General features: G+C 37.7%; 1 protein-coding gene across 17 annotated transcripts in view; it reads right to left on the reverse strand.

Moving 5' to 3' along the window:
• LOC101154628 (protein eyes shut homolog) overlaps positions 1–17,881 on the reverse strand; it is a 460,684-nt gene that overhangs the window by 432,475 nt on the left and 10,328 nt on the right. For 10 of the 17 annotated variants that reach the window (XM_055391330.2, XM_055391334.1, XM_055391332.1 and 7 more), the window contains exon 3: positions 11,593–11,707. The exons of the other annotated variants lie outside the window; for them this stretch is intronic. The gene's annotated coding sequence lies outside the window, so the exon portion shown is untranslated. The remainder of the gene's footprint in view (positions 1–11,592; positions 11,708–17,881) is intronic. 17 annotated transcript variants of the gene reach the window in all.

The raw sequence follows: 17,881 nt of genomic DNA on the forward strand, positions 1-17,881 counted from the left end.
GTGTAAGGCACAAATAAAAGAACCACCATACATCCAAGATCTGTCATTTTTGAAGATATTTTCGAGATAGTAAAAAATAACACTTTCAAAATATTATTATTTCTATCTTTTATTAATGTACATGTAAGTCTTTTCTTAATGTACATATGTCTTAGACATTTCCTAAATTGCACATTTAAAATAATAATAATCCTAAAAATCTAAATGTAGTTGGTATAAAGTAAACTTATGATTTTTCTTCGTATTATGAGTATGGAGGATGACAAATAATTCATATTGATTGTCAACCTTGACTTGGCTTAGGTTTCCTACTTCTCAATCTGTTGAGAAGAATTATATTATTCAATTTTAAGCTCTTAAGTGCTTTAAATTAATATAACTGATATCTAGGTATCAAAATCACACAATTTACATATCTCTCAAAGCACAACAAATGTATCCCATTGTGTATATTTATTTTACATGTCAGTAGCAATGAAATTACCTACTGTATTAAAATCTAAAGACTTTTGACTTATGTAGGCTTATCTGACTTCAATAAATATAAAAGTTTTACTTTTGTCTAACACTGTCTACTTTCCACAGACTCAGGAGCATGTTTCCGATTAATAGTAAAGAGAATTTAGTTGACAACTGGCAACAGCTGTTTCAATCAGCTTAGTCTCAACATTTAGGCTAGGGGTAAATGTTCCTTTATTACTAAGAAACAAAATACAAATTAGACCTTTATTCATCTCCTTAAGTTTGGAGACTATTAAGGAGCTTCATACTTGTACTCTTCACCAAAGGAATGTAAGTGCACAGTAGACATTTTATTTAGTCAAGTTCTATCAATATTTTTTGAGTAATTATCAGTGTTGAGTTGACAGTATGATTCAACTCAGGTACCAACACATAAGGGATGATGAGTGGAGTACAGTGTTGAAAAGGACTCTAAGACTTAACGTGGGTTCAGTTGTCAAGGGTGCTATGTTAACTAGTGACACTGCCTGGTGGTGTGCAAGACTGAGAAAGGGGCTTGAATGCCACATATCTGCCATCACATAAAGGCAATGAACAAGTAATAGATGAATGTCCATCCCCAATACCAGTATTTCTCAATCTTTAGAGTATAAGAATCATCTTGTGAGCTGTGAGAAATTCAAATTGCTGGTGTCCACTTGTAGCTATTATTACTTAGTATATTTAGGCCAAGGTTTATTAACTGGCTTTTGTTTCAAGAACCCATATGAGCCTGGTGACAGTGGAATGATAACCATGCTTTGAAAGCACTGCTCTTGAGGGGAGGAGCCAAGATGGCCGAATAGGAACAGCTCCTGTCTACAGCTCCCAGCGTGAGCGATGCAGAAGACGGGTGATTTCTGCATTTCCATCTGAGGTACCGGGTTCATCTCACTAGGGAGTGCCAGACAGTGGGCGCAGGTCACTGGGTGCGTGCACCGTGCATGAGCCGAAGCAGGGCGAGGCATTGCCTCACTTGGGAAGCGCAAGGGGTCAGCAAGTTCCCTTTCTGAGTCAAAGAAAGGGGTGACGGACCGCACCTGGAAAATCGGGTCACTCCCACCCGAATACTGCGCTTTTCCGACAGGCTTAAAAAATGGCGAACCACGAGATTATATCCCGCACCTGGCTCGGAGGGTCCTACACCCACGGAGTCTCGCTGATTGCTAGCACAGCAGTCTGAGATCAAACTGCAAGGCAGCAGTGAGGCTGGGGGAGGGGCGCCCACCATTGCCCAGGCTTGATTAGGTAAACAAAGCAGCCTGGAAGCTCGAACTGGGTGGAGCCCACCACAGCTCAAGGAGGCCTGCCTGCCTCCGTAGGCTCCACCTCTGGGGGCAGGACACAGACAAACAAAAAGACAGCAGTAACCTCTGCAGACTTAAATGTCCCTGTCTGACAGCTTTGAAGAGAGCAGTGGTTCTCCCAGCACGCAGCTGGAGATCTGAGAACGGGCAGACTGCCTCCTCAAGTGGGTCCCTGACCCCTGACCCCTGACCCCCGGGCACCCTAACTGGGAGGCACCCCCCAGCAGGGGCACACTGACACCTCACACGGCAGGGTATTCCAAAAGATCTGCAGCTGAGGGTCCTCTTTGTTAGAAGGAAAACTAACAAATAGAAAGGACATCCACACCAAAAACCCATCTATACATCACCATCATCAAAGACCAAAAGTAGATAAAACCACAAAGATGGGGAAAAAACAGAGCAGAAAAACTGGAAACTCTAAAAAGCAGAGCGCCTCTCCTCCTCCAAAGGAACACAGTTCCTCACCAGCAACGGAACAAAGCTGGATGGAGAATGACTTTGACGAGCTGAGAGGAGAAGGCTTCAGACGATCAAATTACTCTGAGCTACGGGAGGACATTCAAACCAAAGGCAAAGAAGTTGAAAACTTTGAAAAAAATTTAGAAGAATGTATAACTAGAATAACCAATACAGAGAAGTGCTTAAAGGAGCTGATGGAGCTGAAAACCAAGGCTCGAGAACTACGTGAAGAATGCAGAAGCCTCAGGAGCCGATGCGATCAACTGGAAGAAAGGGTATCAGCAATGGAAGATGAAATGAATGAAATGAAGCGAGAAGGGAAGTTTAGAGAAAAAAGAATAAAAAGAAATGAGCAAAGCCTCCAAGAAATATGGGACTGTGTGAAAAGACCAAATCTACGTCTGATTGGTGTACCTGAAAGTGATGGGGAGAATGGAACCAAGATGGAAAACACTCTGCAGGATATTATCCAGGAGAACTTCCCCAATCTAGCAAGGCAGGCCAACGTTCAGATTCAGGAAATACAGAGAACGCCACAAAGATACTCCTTGAGAAGAGCAACTCCAAGACACATAATTGTCAGAGTCACCAAAGTCGAAATGAAGGAAAAAATGTTAAGGGCAGCCAGAGAGAAAGGTCGGGTTACCCTCAAAGGGAAGCCCATCAGACTAACAGCGGATCTCTCGGCAGAAACCCTACAAGCCAGAAGAGAGTGGGGGCCAATATTCAACATTCTTAAAAAGAATTTTCAACCCAGAATTTCATATCCAGCCAAACTAAGCTTCATAAGTGAAGGAGAAATAAAATCCTTTACAGACAAGCAAATGCTGAGAGATTTTGTCACCACCAGGCCTGCCTTACAAGAGCTCCTGAAGGAAGCACTAAACATGGAAAGGAACAACCGGTACCAGCCGCTGCAAAATCATGCCAAAATGTAAAGACCACCGAGACTAGGAAGAAACTGCATCAACTAATGAGCAAAATAACCAGCTAACATCATAATAACAGGATCAAATGCACACATAACAATATTAACTTTAAATGTAAATGGACTAAATGCTCCAATTAAAAGACACAGACTGGCAAACTGGATAAAGAGTCAAGACCCATCAGTGTGCTGTATTCAGGAAACCCATCTCACGTGCAGAGACACACATAGGCTCAAAATAAAAGGATGGAGGAAGATCGACCAAGCCAATGGAAAACAAAAAAAGGCAGGGGTTGCAATCCTAGTCTCTGATAAAACAGATTTTAAACCAACAAAGATCAAAAGAGACAAAGAAGGCCATTACGTAATGGTAAAGGGATCAATTCAACAAGAAGAGCTAACTATCCTAAATATATATGCACCCAATACAGGAGCACAAAGATTCATAAAGCAAGTCCTGAGTGACCTACAAAGAGACTTAGACTCCCACACATTAATAATGGGAGACTTTAACACCCCACTGTCAACATTAGACAGATCAACGAGACAGAAAGTCAACAAGGATACCCAGGAATTGAACTCAGCTCTGGACCAAGCGGACCTAATAGACATCTACAGAACTCTCCACCCCAAATCAACAGAATATACATTTTTTTCACCACCACACCACACCTATTCCAAAATTGACCACATACTGGGAAGTAAAGCTCTCCTCAGCAAATGTAAAAGAACAGAAATTATAACAAACTATCTCTCAGACCACAGTGCAATCAAACTAGAACTCAGGATTAAGAATCTCACTCAAAACCACTCAACTACATGGAAACTGAACAACCTGCTCCTGAATGACTACTGGGTACATAATGAAATGAAGGCAGAAATAAAGATGTTCTTTGAAACCAACGAGAACAAAGACACAACATACCAGAATCTCTGGGACAAATTCAAAGCAGTGTGTAGAGGGAAATTTATAGCACTAAATGCCCACAAAAGAAAGCAGGAAAGATCCGAAATTGACACCCTAACATCACAATTAAAAGAACTAGAAAAGCAAGAGCAAACACATTCAAAAGCTAGCAGAAGGCAAGAAATAACTAAAATCAGAGCAGAATTGAAGGAAATAGAGACACAAAAAACCCTTCAAAAAATTAATGAATCCAGGAGCTGGTTTTTTGAAAGGATCGACAAAATTGATAGACTGCTAGCAAGACTAATAAAGAAAAAAAGAGAGAAGAATCAAATAGACGCAATAAAAAATGATAAAGGGGATATCACCACCGATCCCACAGAAATACAAACTACCATCAGAGAATACTACAAACACCTCTACGCAAATAAACTAGAAAATCTAGAAGAAATGGATAAATTCCTGGACACATACACTCTCCCAAGACTAAACCAGGAAGAAGTTGAATCTCTGAATAGACCAATAACAGGATCTGAAATTGTGGCAATAATCAATAGCTAACCAACCAAAAAGAGACCAGGACCAGATGGATTCACAGCCGAATTCTACCAGAGGTACAAGGAGGAACTGGTACCATTCCTTCTGAAACTATTCCAATCAATAGAAAAAGAGGGAATCCTCCCTAACTCATTTTATGAGGCCAGCATCATTCTGATACCAAAGCCAGGCAGAGACACAACAAAAAAAGACAATTTTAGACCAATATCCTTGATGAACATTGATGCAAAAATCCTCAATAAAATACTGGCAAAACGAATCCAGCAGCACATCAAAAAGCTTATCCACCACGATCAAGTGGGCTTCATCCCTGGGATGCAAAGCTGGTTCAATATACGCAAATCAATAAACGTAATCCAGCATATAAACAGAGCCAAAGACAAAAACCACATGATTATCTCAATAGATGCAGAAAAAGCCTTTGACAAAATTCAACAACCCTTCATGCTAAAAACTCTCAATAAATTAGGTATTGATGGGACGTATGTCAAAATAATAAGAGCTATCTATGACAAACCCACAGCCAATATCATACTGAATGGGCAAAAACTGGAAGCATTCCCTTTGAAAACTGGCACAAGACAGGGATGCCCTCTCTCACCACTCCTATTCAACGTAGTGTTGGAAGTTCTGGCCAGGGCAGTTAGGCAGGAGAAGGAAATAAAGGGTATTCAATTAGGAAAAGAGGAAGTCAAATTGTCCCTGTTTGCAGACAACATGATTGTATATCTAGAAAACCCCATTGTCTCAGCCCAAAATCTCCTTAAGCTGATAAGCAACTTCAGCAAAGTCTCAGGATACAAAATCAATGTACAAAAATCACAAGCATTCTTATACACCAATAACAGACAAACAGAGAGCCAAATCATGAGTGAACTCCCATTCACAATTGCTTCAAAGAGAATAAAATACCTAGGAATCCAACTTACAAGGGATGTGAAAGACCTCTTCAAGGAGAACTACAAACTGCTGCTCAATGAAATAAAAGAGGATACAAACAAATGGAAGAATATTCCATGCTCATGGGTAGGAAGAATCAATATCATGAAAATGGCCATATTGCCCAAGGTAATTTACAGATTCAATGCCATCCCCATCAAGCTACCAATGACTTTCTTCACAGAATTGGAAAAAACTACTTTAAAGTTCATATGGAACCAAAAAAGAGCCCGCATTGCCAAGTCAATCCTAAGCCAAAAGAACAAAGCTGGAGGCATCACACTACCTGACTTCAAACTATACTACAAGGCTACAGTAACCAAAACAGCATGGTACTGGTACAAAAACGGAGATATAGACCAATGGAACAGAACAGAGCCCTCAGAAATAATGCCGCATATCTACAACCATCTGATCTTTGACAAACCTCACAAAAACAAGAAATGGGGAAAGGATTCCCTATTTAATAAATGGTGCTGGGAAAACTGGCTGGCCATATGTAGAAAGCTGAAACTGGATCCCTTCCTTACACCTTATACAAAAATCAATTCAAGATGGATTAAAGACTTAAACGTTAGACCTAAAGCCATAAAAACCCTAGAAGAAAACCTAGGCAATACCATTCAGGACATAGGCATGAGCAAGGACTTCATGTCTAAAACACCAAAAGCAATGGCAACAAAAGACAAAATTGACAAATGGGATCTAATTAAACTAAAGAGCTTCTGCACAGCAAAAGAAACTATCATCAGAGTGAACAGGCAACCTACAAAATGGGAGAAAATTTTCGCAACCTACTCCTCTGACAAAGGGCTAATATCCAGAATCTACAATGAACTGAAACAAGTTTACAAGAAAAAAACAACCTCATCAAAAAGTGGGCGAAGGACATGAACAGACACTTCTCAAAAGAAGACATTTATGCAGCCAAAAAACACACGAAAAAATGCTCATCATCACTGGCCATCAGAGAAATGCAAATCAAAACCACAATGAGATACCATCTCACACCAGTTAGAATGACGATCATTAAAAAGTCAGTAAACAACAGGTGCTGGAGAGGATGTGGAGAAATAGGGACACTTTTACACTGTTGGTGGGACTATAAACTAGTTCAACCATCGTGGAAGTCAGTGTGGCGATTCCTCAGGGATCTAGAACTGGAAATACCATTTGACCCAGCCATCCCATTATGGGGTATATACCCAAAGGACTATAAATCATGCTGCTATAAAGACACATGCATACGTATGTTTATTGCGGCATTATTCACAATATCAAAGACTTGGAACCAACCGAAATGTCCAACAATGATAGACTGGATTAAGAAAATGTGGCACATATACACCATGGAATACTATGCAGCCATAAAAAATGATGAGTTCGTTTCCTTTGTAGGGACATGGATGAAATTGGAAATCATCATTCTCAGTAAACTATCGCAAGAACAAAAAACCAAACACCGCATATTCTCACTCATAGGTGGGAATTGAACAATGAGATCACATGGACACAGGAAGGGGAAGATCACACTCTGGTGACTGTTGTGTGGTGGGGGGAGGGGGGAGGGATAGCATTGGGAGATATACCTAGTGCTAGATGACGAGTTAGTGGGTGCAGCACACCAGCATGGCACATGTATACATCTGTAACTAACCTGTACAATGTGCACATGTACCCTAAAACTTAAAGTATAATAAACAAAACAAAACAAAACAAAAGGAATTCAATAAATAATAATAACATCTAAAAAAAAAAAAGAAAGCACTGCTCTTTATAGCATACTTTCTGTTCTCACTAAAGCTCTGAAAATTCCAATCAACTAGATATTTTATTGAAATGGTATAAGGTCAAAAGTAGTGAAAATGTGAGGAGTTGGCCTAACACCTAATCCTTTATATGTACTCTTGCTATAAATAAACAAAGTTCATTCCATAAAGATAATTATCTAGATTGCTTACATAACCCCAAACAGTCATGATGTCCCAGGGTACCACTGATGATTTTAAGTGTCAAGCTAATGTATCAGTAGCTAAACTCAGTTGTCATTTGAGACAAGTCCAAGTAATACTGATCGCTTTTTCACAAGCGGTCTTCATACATATTTTTTCTTTTCTAAGTAAACCTCTTTCTTTAATAGGTCCCTGCATTTGTAGTTTAAGACGTGTTTCCATCTCAGTTGCTTAGCAGTTTGCTAATAACATTCATAGTGATGTTTGCCCAGGCTTAAACATGGTTTTCCATGTGCTTCTAGTCATGTGCAGTTAGTTTGACCCACTTTCCTCATCTAGTCATTTCATACCCATTAATGTCGTGATTCAGCAAAGTCCTGAAGAGATTTTGGTACAGTTTAGTGGGTAAATACATAGACTTGGCTTGAAGGAGAAATGGGTTTTACTTTTGGCTTTGTTATTTATATGTCTGAAATTGAGCAAGATTGTTACATATGGATGGATAGTAAATAATTTTTCAGGAAATGTGTTTAATTCATTTTACTTTTAGAAAACATGCCAAAAATTCATAGCAAATTTATTAATAACTCCTGAATGAAAAATTTGGTTATGTTTTAGTTTCCTCTGGACCTGGACATAAAATTAAAATAAAAAATAAGATGTAAGTATAATTATGATGGGTAAGTTACTAGCTGCACAGGGAATAAAATTACATGACCAGATCCTTATCATCCCAAATTGAACTACTCACATTAGCACAGCAAACACGGTCTTTTCTAGAGCTAATATTTCCTCTGCCAAAATGTCCTATTTGCTTGGATTATATCAACAAATTGGCAGACCTGCCCAGCTACTGCCTTCGCCTGTCTATACATATCTTGGCCATCAGAGGCCTTGAACTCCATGCCAAATAAGCTAATCTCCTTTACCCCATTCCACAAACATTTTTCTTTTATCATTTACTCTGATTTACCTAATTATTGTCCTTAATCCTTGTGGCAGAAACGGCCATTTGCCTATATTTTATCCATTCTTGTCTTTTTCCTTAACAACAGAAAGCTGATTTTATTGGAAATGAAATGCACTGGCAAAGAAAACTGCAATTTCTTGCCCCCTAGACAAGTGGGACTAGCCTTGTAACTGCTTACTTCTGGCTAAAGAGCTTTAACAGTAGTTTTAGGTCATGAAACTGGAATCTTAAAGGGAAGTAGGGGTGAGGAGTCAACTAGCATATGCCATTTTGTCTTTTTTTTTTTTTTTCTACCTGAAAGGCAATTGGGATGGTAGGCATCCTAGCGGCTATCTCATAACCATGAGGTCACCTCAGGTATGGTAGCCTAAGGATGGCAGAACACATATATGGAAACAAGAGGGAAATCAATATGATTGAGTGGCTACTTTGGGTCTGGACTTCCCAATGTACATCTCATTATTTAAAACAAGTATGAGTTCCTAACTTATTTTAAGAATTGACTGATTTCTGTTACTTATAGACTACCACATTGATTCATTACTCTGATAGAGGCAACTCAGATAAAAATGATTTTTAATGGGTGTAGCACACCAACATGGCACATGTATACATATGTAACAAACCTGCACGTTGTGCACATGTACCCTAAAACTTAAAGTATAATAATAATAAAATTTAAAAAATGATTTTGACAATGGCTTTATAGAATCTGGTAATTTTCCAATAAAACCCTTTCCTATATGTAAACTTTGTTTTTCTTTTATTTCAACTAAAGAGGGGGAAATTATGGCAGAAGGTATTGCCAGTTATTTGAATTACCAAAAAGTTAGAAGAAATTTAATCCAAATTCATAAGTTTTCTACTTGCTTGTGATAAATAGTTTGAGGAACACAGTAAGCCATCATATACGGTAAAATATTGTTTGTACAATTCCTAACTGATGAAATAGTCATATCCCTTAAAATACGTTAGAAAAAGACCCTTACCAGTATTGAGGTATTACTGGAACTTTAAGTGGAACAATAACTTCGAGTTAGGAGTTGCCCTGTTTCTGGCAAAAGTTTAACATTTCTGGATCCCACCCACCCAACACTGTATTCTATGCATTTATTGTGTGGGTCAAAAATGCCTCCTGGGGAGACACTGCCTCTCTGCCCCTCCTCTTACACTTCTTTCTCTTCTATCAACCCCCATTGAAAAATTGCTGGATCAAGAAGAATCTGAGATAATTCTGCCTTAAGAACATATCCATTTATTCCTCTATTTTATCTGTTCTACATTTAAGTCTCTATCTCTATTGATTTAAAATATTGAAGATATATAACCTCTACTATTCTAACCTCTATTATTCTCTAATAATAAAATTATGTCCATTCGAACCCCTTTTATCTCTCATTTTCATGAAATATGTCAGAAAATGGCAATCAACACAAAATTTTAGAAGTAAGTGTAAATGAAATTATTATGAATGTATAATGGGTACAACAGAGATTTTTAGTCTAGATTCGCCATTAACTTGCTACAAACTTCTTAGAGATTTTATTTATCAATGAAGTGTAGTTAACAAAACCTTCAAATTCTATGACATGGTAATGTTATTACAATAATATAGAATGATGTGTGTGTGATCATTTTACATGAAACGGTGGGATAGTGTTATTTCTTTAAAGTGGGGAAAATTTAATGTGTCCAGATATTCATGTATTCACAAATATATGTCTTGAGGCTTAAAGAATCTGATCACTAGTTTCATCACTTTCTGGCTAGTTATATAAGATGTAGAGTGATAAACAAATTATGAATATGACACCATCCCCTTATTTATACTTATATTTAAATTTGTACTTAGTGTGACCGTGAATCACATATATTTGTAACCATTTTCCATTAGTAATGAAGTTTTCTATATTGATACTACTGAAGTATGTTAAAATAGTACCTAATTTCCAGAAAAAAAAGCTCTTAAACATGTACATAGCACATAATCAGTACCCAACCCTGTCTACCAGTATTAATTCCATAAATCTAACCAACAAAAAAACAAAAATACTATTACTACTTCATTTTAAAGACGATGAAACAAAATCACAGAGAGTCTTAAAAAGTGTAAAAACTTACATGGCAATTAAGCACTGGAATCCACATTATAATTCAGGTAATCTGACTAAAAAGTATATATTCTTTGTCACTAACAATACAAAGAATGTATATATTTTATGTAAAAATAATTTTGATTTGATAGTCATTTTATCTTACATTTTAAAAGGCATTTTGAGCTCTAAAAATCAAATATCCTTCAAGTTTGCCACCTGGTAGCTGCTTTGACAAAATTCTATTTTAATTTTCTTCAAAAATTAATATCTGAATTAAGTGTTGAATGGAAGCTGCGATTTGTGAATGTCCAATTTGTTTTTCTCTTGCTAGTCATGTCAACAATCGAATTGGACATTTTTACTTATACATAGTAGGTAGAATTCTGGCAGGAGAGAATATGACAGAGAGGGAAGATGAAAAATATTAATCAACTATAAGGTATCAATCAACATGTTTATGAGAATAACTTTATAAACTGCTAATCTTTCCCTAATAACACATGACACACAAATGGGGGTGGGACAAGATGATATTAAATTTTAAGAATATTCTGCTAACATCTTAAATTATGCATTATTCCATGTTTTTATACATTCAATATTTAAATAAAATTTATTTGGTATAAAAGCCTCTCTAGTAAAGTAACATCACTAATAAATTTGATTGTTTCAATGCTCAAGTACAGATAATGTGTTGCTACCATAGAATACATTTCACACCTTTCTACAACAATTCACTTTCTGAATATATGTCAAGGGCAGGTAATTTATCTTTTTCATCAAAGCCAGCTAAAATATTTACAGTTTTAAGGTGAGCATTTTATGATATACTGCATTATTTTTTTATTATCTGTATGTCATCATAAGTATCTTTTGATTTCTATAATTAAATTTTAAAGTACAATGGAATTTTAACCAGTCTCATTTTGGTAATTTTAAAGTTAAAATTAATACACAAAATAAAAGTCTCACCTAGACTTGGATGCTGCTTCTGATTATATCAGGTTTATGAAAATTACTAACAAGCCTCTATCTTTTCCAAACATTTGTTGTGTTTTTTTTCCTCAATACAGTGCTTGACATACACCTGATAACAAGAATGATAAGAAATATTTGGACAATGTTACATGACGCTATAAAATAAAAAATAATTATTTGATCATGAAACCAAGGTCTCAATTAGTGACTTCAAATCCCTCCCTGGGTCTCAAAGAGTGACTTCAAATTCCTCCCTTATGCAAGGGAAGAAATAAAAACATACCAGCAGAAATTATATTACATTAATTCAAACTATTTCTTATTTTCTAAAAAACTGATAAAGATCCTAAGAGATGTTTAGTTTATTTCTCATGATGTTAAACATATTGTATAATTATAAATTATTAATGAATATAATGAATTGTAAAGGATCTCAATTAGAAAAGGAAACTTCGAAGCCTTTTTCATTGCATTTTAAATAAAATGTATAGATTGGGAGCCAAGATGGATGACTAGATGCAGCCAGGAAGAGCATCTCCCACAGAGATCAGACGATCAAGAAGGATGGTATACTCTGGTTCCTGGCCCCCAGGGGCTCTGTGGGAAGAGGTGAATTAAATAGGTGAGGAGTGACCCATTCTCACCACAGACCTCCAGAATCCTAGCTGCAGGAGACCCCATGACCTCCATGGACATTTGAGCTAACAGGGAGAGCTGCTTGGAGAGGTGTTGGGGATAAGACTCCAGCCTATGTAGAGCCAAGAGGGTTTGGCATGGGAACAGCTGCCATGGAACATGACCAAGACATCGATACCCCAAGGCTTGCTATGCTCCTTTAGGGGGCATTGGCTTTTGCTGACTGTCGAACCTGGACACAGCAGTGTGGTCTTACCTGTGGGAGGGGAAAGTCTAATCTCAGTGCCCCACTGTGTGCTGGCCTCTGACACGGTCATTGCCTGGTCATGCCCACTTGCAGCACAGCCTTGGATGCCTGAGGGGGTGCGGGGCAGTTTCTTGGCAGCTGACATTATAGCTCCTTTGCCAGCAGACCAAGCATAACCATCGAAGAGATTCAAAAGACAAGTCCCTGCTGATGGGCACCCACCCATCCACAGCCTCCTCCCATCGCTTTGACAGCATGCATTTGCTCATGGACTTCTGCACCACTTTGCTGGTGCAAGAGGGTACACAGAACTCACTGCCCCATTGCCACCCGCACATGCATGTGCAGACCTCATGGCTGCCACCCTGCCTCCACTAGCATGTTTGTACCCTGCCTCACCACCACTACTGATGCGAATGCACACACAGACCTGCCACCCAACTTCTGCTGTTGCCCCACCCCAGCTGACACACATACCCCACTTCACCACCACTGCCACTAACACATGTGCACAAGCACGGACCCCACTGCTGACTCCACTTTGCCACCACTGCCACTAACACATGTGCACAAGCATGGATCCCACTTCATCAGCACCATGATAAAACACTTTGGCTGGTACTCCCGACCTGAGTGTTTCTGTTAACAACTGAGGAACACCTTGCCCCCTCCAGGGCAGGAGGTGCTCAACCTCGAGAGGCCAGAGAACAAAGCCATGGGGCAGGTACCAGCCCCCAAGTGTTACAGCATGCAGCCCAGGAGTGCTGGGTTGAGCCTTGGCCCAGGACAATCTTCCAGAAATGAAGCTAGTCAACTGAACCCTCCTTATACCACTCTCAAGGACATCAAATAATATAAAAACAAAACAAAACAAAAAACCCATCTGAAGGACAACAACTTCAAAGATTAAAAGAACATCAGTCCACAGCGATGAGAAAGAACCAACACAAGAAGTCTGGCAACTCAAAAAGCCAGAGTGTCTTCTTATTGCCAAATGATGTACCAGTTCCCCAACAATAGTTCTCGACCAGGCTGAAATGGCTGCAATGAGACACACAGAATTCAGAATCTGGATTAGAATGATAATCAAGCCTCAGGAGAAAGTTGAAACCCAATCTAAGGAATCCAGTAAAATGATATAAGAGCTGAAAAACAAAATAGCCATTTTAAGAGAAAAAACAAAACCAACCCGATAGAGCTGAAAAACTTACTATAGGAATTCGATGATAAAATTAGAAATATTAGCAGCAGAATAGACCAAACTGAAGAAATAATCTCAGAGATCAAAGACTTGTTCTTCAAATCAATACAGTCAGACAAAAATAAAGAAAAAATAATTTAAATAATGAACAAAACCTCCAAGAAATGGGGGATTATGTAATGTGAGATTATGTAATGTGTAAATGTGAGATTAGTGCTATACATGAAATCAAACCTAGGATTTATTTGCATCCCTGAAAGAGAGGGAGAGACAAGAACGAACTTGGAAAAAGTACTTGATGATATTGTCAATGAACATTTCCTCTATGTTGTTAGAAAGGTCAGCATTCTAATTCAGAAAAGGCAGAGAACCCCTGTGAGATACTATACAAGATGTCCTTCCCCAAGACACATAATCATCAGATTTCCCAAAGTCAATGTGAAATAAAAAAATATTAAAAGCATTTAGAGACAGGCCTCTAACAAAGGGAACTCCATCAGGCTAACAGCAGACCTTTCAATAGAAACCCTATAAGCCAGAAGAGATTGAAGACTTATACACAGTGTTCTTAAAGAAACACAATTCTAAGCAGTAATTTCATATCCAGTCAACTAAGCTTCATAAGCAAAGAAGAAATAAGACCCCTTTCAGACAAGCAAATGCGAAGGGAATTTGTTACCATCAGACCTGCTTACAAGAAATCTTTATGGGAGTGCTATACATGAAAGTAAAAGACTGTTACTAGCCACCGCAAAAGCACACTTAAGTACATAGACCATTAGCACTAAAAAAGGAGCCACACAATCAAATCTGCATAATAAGCAGCTAAAAACAAGATGAAAGAAGCAAATCCACACATATCAATATTAACCTTGAATGTAAACAGAATAAATGCCCCAATTAAAAGGCACAGAGTGCCAAGTTGGATAAAAAAGCAAGACCCAACTATATGCTATCTTTAAGGGACCAATCTCACAGGTAGTAACACCCATTGACTCAAAGTAAAGGAATAGATAAAAATCTACCAAGCAAATAGAATACAAAAAAGAGCAGGTGTTGCTATTCTAATTTGAGACAAAACAGACTTCTTCAAACAAACAATGATCAAAAAGACAAACAAGGGCATAACATAATGATAAAGGGTTCAATTAAACAAGAAGAATTAACTATCCCAAATATATATGCACTCAACGCTGGGACGCCCAGATTCATAAAACAAGTTCATAGGGATCTATGGTGAGATTTGAATAACTATACACTAATAGTGGGAGACTTCAACACCCTGCTGACAGTATTATACAAATCACTGGGGCTGAAAACTAACAGAGATAACTGGGAGCTAAACTTGGCACTTGACCAAATGAATCTAACACATGTCTACAGAACACTTCACCCAACAACAGAATATACATTATTCTCATCTGCACATGATACATACTCTAAAATCGACCACACAATCAGCCACAAAACAAATCAACAAATTCACAAAACCAAAAACATATCAACCACAATCTTGGACCACCGTGCAGTAAGCAAAGAAATAAGTACTAAGAAGATCTCTCAAAACCATGCAATAACATGGAAAATAAACAACCTGCTTCTGAATGAGTTTTGGGTAAACAAAGCAGAAATCATGAAATTCTTTGAAACCAATGAAAACAAATAAACAACATACAAGAATCTCTGGGACACAGCTAAAGCAGTGTTATAAGAAAAGTCATAAGAAAAGTTTTAGCACTAAATGCCCATCTCAAAAGTTAGAAAGATCTCAAATTAACAAGCTAACATCACACCTAGAAGAACTAAATAAACAACTCCAACACTAGCAGAAGAAAAGAAATAACCAAAATCAGAGCTGAACTGAATGAAATGGAGACATGAAAACCCATACAAAGGATCAATGAAACCAGAGTTAGTTCTTTGAAAGAATAAATAAGATTGATGGACTGGTAGGTAGACTAATAAAAAAAAAGGAGAAAATACAAATAAACACAATCAGAAATGATAAAGGTGACATAATCACTGACATCACAGAAATACAAAAACAAACAAACAAACAAAAACCTTCAGACAAGACATTATTACAAACATCTCTAGGCACACAAACTAGAAAACCTACAAGAAGTGGATAAATTTCTGAAAACATTCAAACTCCCAAGATTGAACTAAAAATAAACTAAAACACAGAACAGGCCAATAATGACTTCTGAAATTGAATCAATAATAAAAGCCTACCAACCAGAAAAAGCCCTATACCAGACAGATTCACAGCTGAATTTTACCGGATGTATAAGGAAGAGGTAGTAACAAACCTACTGAAACTACTCCAAAAAATTTAGGAGAAGGGATTCCTCCCTAACTCATCCTGATATCAAATCCTGGCAGAAACACAGCAGAAAAAGTTAAAACTTCAGGCCAATTTCCCTGATGAACATACATACAAAAATCCTCAAGAAAATACTGTATTCAGCAAACTGAATACAGTGGCATATCAAAAAGTGAAGTCACCACAATCAAGTAGGGTTTATCCCTGGGATGTAAAGTTGGTTCAACATACATGAATCAATAAATATGGTTCATCACATAAACAGAACTAAAAGCAAAAAACATATGATTGCTTTAATAGATGCAGAAAAAGCATCTGATAAAATTCAACATCCTTTATATTAAACATCCTCAATAAACTAGGCATTGAAGACACACACTTCAAAATAATATGACAAGCGCCATCTATGACAAGCTCACAGCCAACATCATATTGAATGGGCAAAAACTGGAAGCATTCCCTCTGAGAACTGGAAGAAGAGTATTACTCTCGCTACTTTTATTCAACATAGAACCGGATGTCCTAGCCAGAGCAATCAGGCAAGAGAAAGAAATAAAACGCATCCAAATAGGAAGAGATGAAATCAAGCTATCTTTCTTCACATACATAATGATTTTATACCTAAAAAAAAAAAAAAACAGAGTTTCTGCCTAAAAGCTTCTAGAGCTGATAAACAACTTCACCAATGCCTCAGGATACAAAATCAATGTGCAAAATTTACTAGCATATCTATTCACCAACAACATACAATCTGGAAGCCAAGTCAAGAACAAAATACCATTCACAATAGCCACAACAATATTAAAATACCGAGGAATACAACTAACAAGGGAGGTGAAAAACCTCTAGAATGAGAATTTAAAAACCCTGAATTAAGAAATCAGAAACAACACAAACAAATGGAAAAATATTCCATACTCATGGATAGGAAGAGTCAATATTGTTAAAATGGCTATGCGGTCCAAACCAATGTACAGATTTAACACTCTTCTTATCAAACTACGAATGGCATTTTTCACAGAATTAGGAAAATATATTCTAAAATTTATATGGATATAAGGGGTTGCATAGCAGTATATTCAAGTTTCTGTACAAGGCATTTGAGGTCGGGGCATAGAAAAACACTGAGGTACTGTGTGTATGTTGTTTGTGCATGAGACTGTAACTCCTTGACCCTGAAAACAGGACAAGTAACTCAGTGTGTGATACGGAATGCTGAAAACAGTCTCTTAAGAATGTAGTTTAACTGCTTTTACAAGGCCATATGTATCTCATGACCCGACGACAAAATGCCATCTGGTGGATGTCTGTAGTAGCAAGCCCTTTCAATAGATACTTGGTGGATGGATTCTGGGGGACACTCTCTCAGAAGAGCTGCCCCTCACCCCGCTCAGCTGGAATTGTCTGAGTACTCATTCTCAGCATTCACTGAAAGCTATAAGCTGCAATGGAACCAAAAGAGAACCCAAATAGCCATGATAATCCAAAGCAAAATTACAAAGATGAAGGCATTATACTATCTGACTTCAAACTATACTACAAGGATACAGTAAACAAAACAGCATAGTACTGCTTAAAAAGTAGACACACAAACCAATGAAACAGGTTACAGAACCCAGAAATAAAGCCTCACACCTACAATCACCTGATCTTTGACAAAACCAACAAAAACAAGCCATGAAGAAAGGGAACCCTATTCAATTAATGGCAAAATAAATGACTAGTCATATGCAGAAGATTAAAAATGGACCCTTTCCTTTCACCATACACAAAAATCAACTCAAGATAGACTAAAGACTTAAATGTAAAACCAAAAACAATAGAAAACCTTGAAGAAAACCTAGAAAACACCATTCTAGACATAAGCCCTGGC

This window comes from Gorilla gorilla, chromosome 5 (genome assembly GCF_029281585.2).
Source record: "Gorilla gorilla gorilla isolate KB3781 chromosome 5, NHGRI_mGorGor1-v2.1_pri, whole genome shotgun sequence".
In the NCBI taxonomy this organism is placed as follows: Eukaryota; Metazoa; Chordata; class Mammalia; order Primates; family Hominidae; genus Gorilla; species Gorilla gorilla.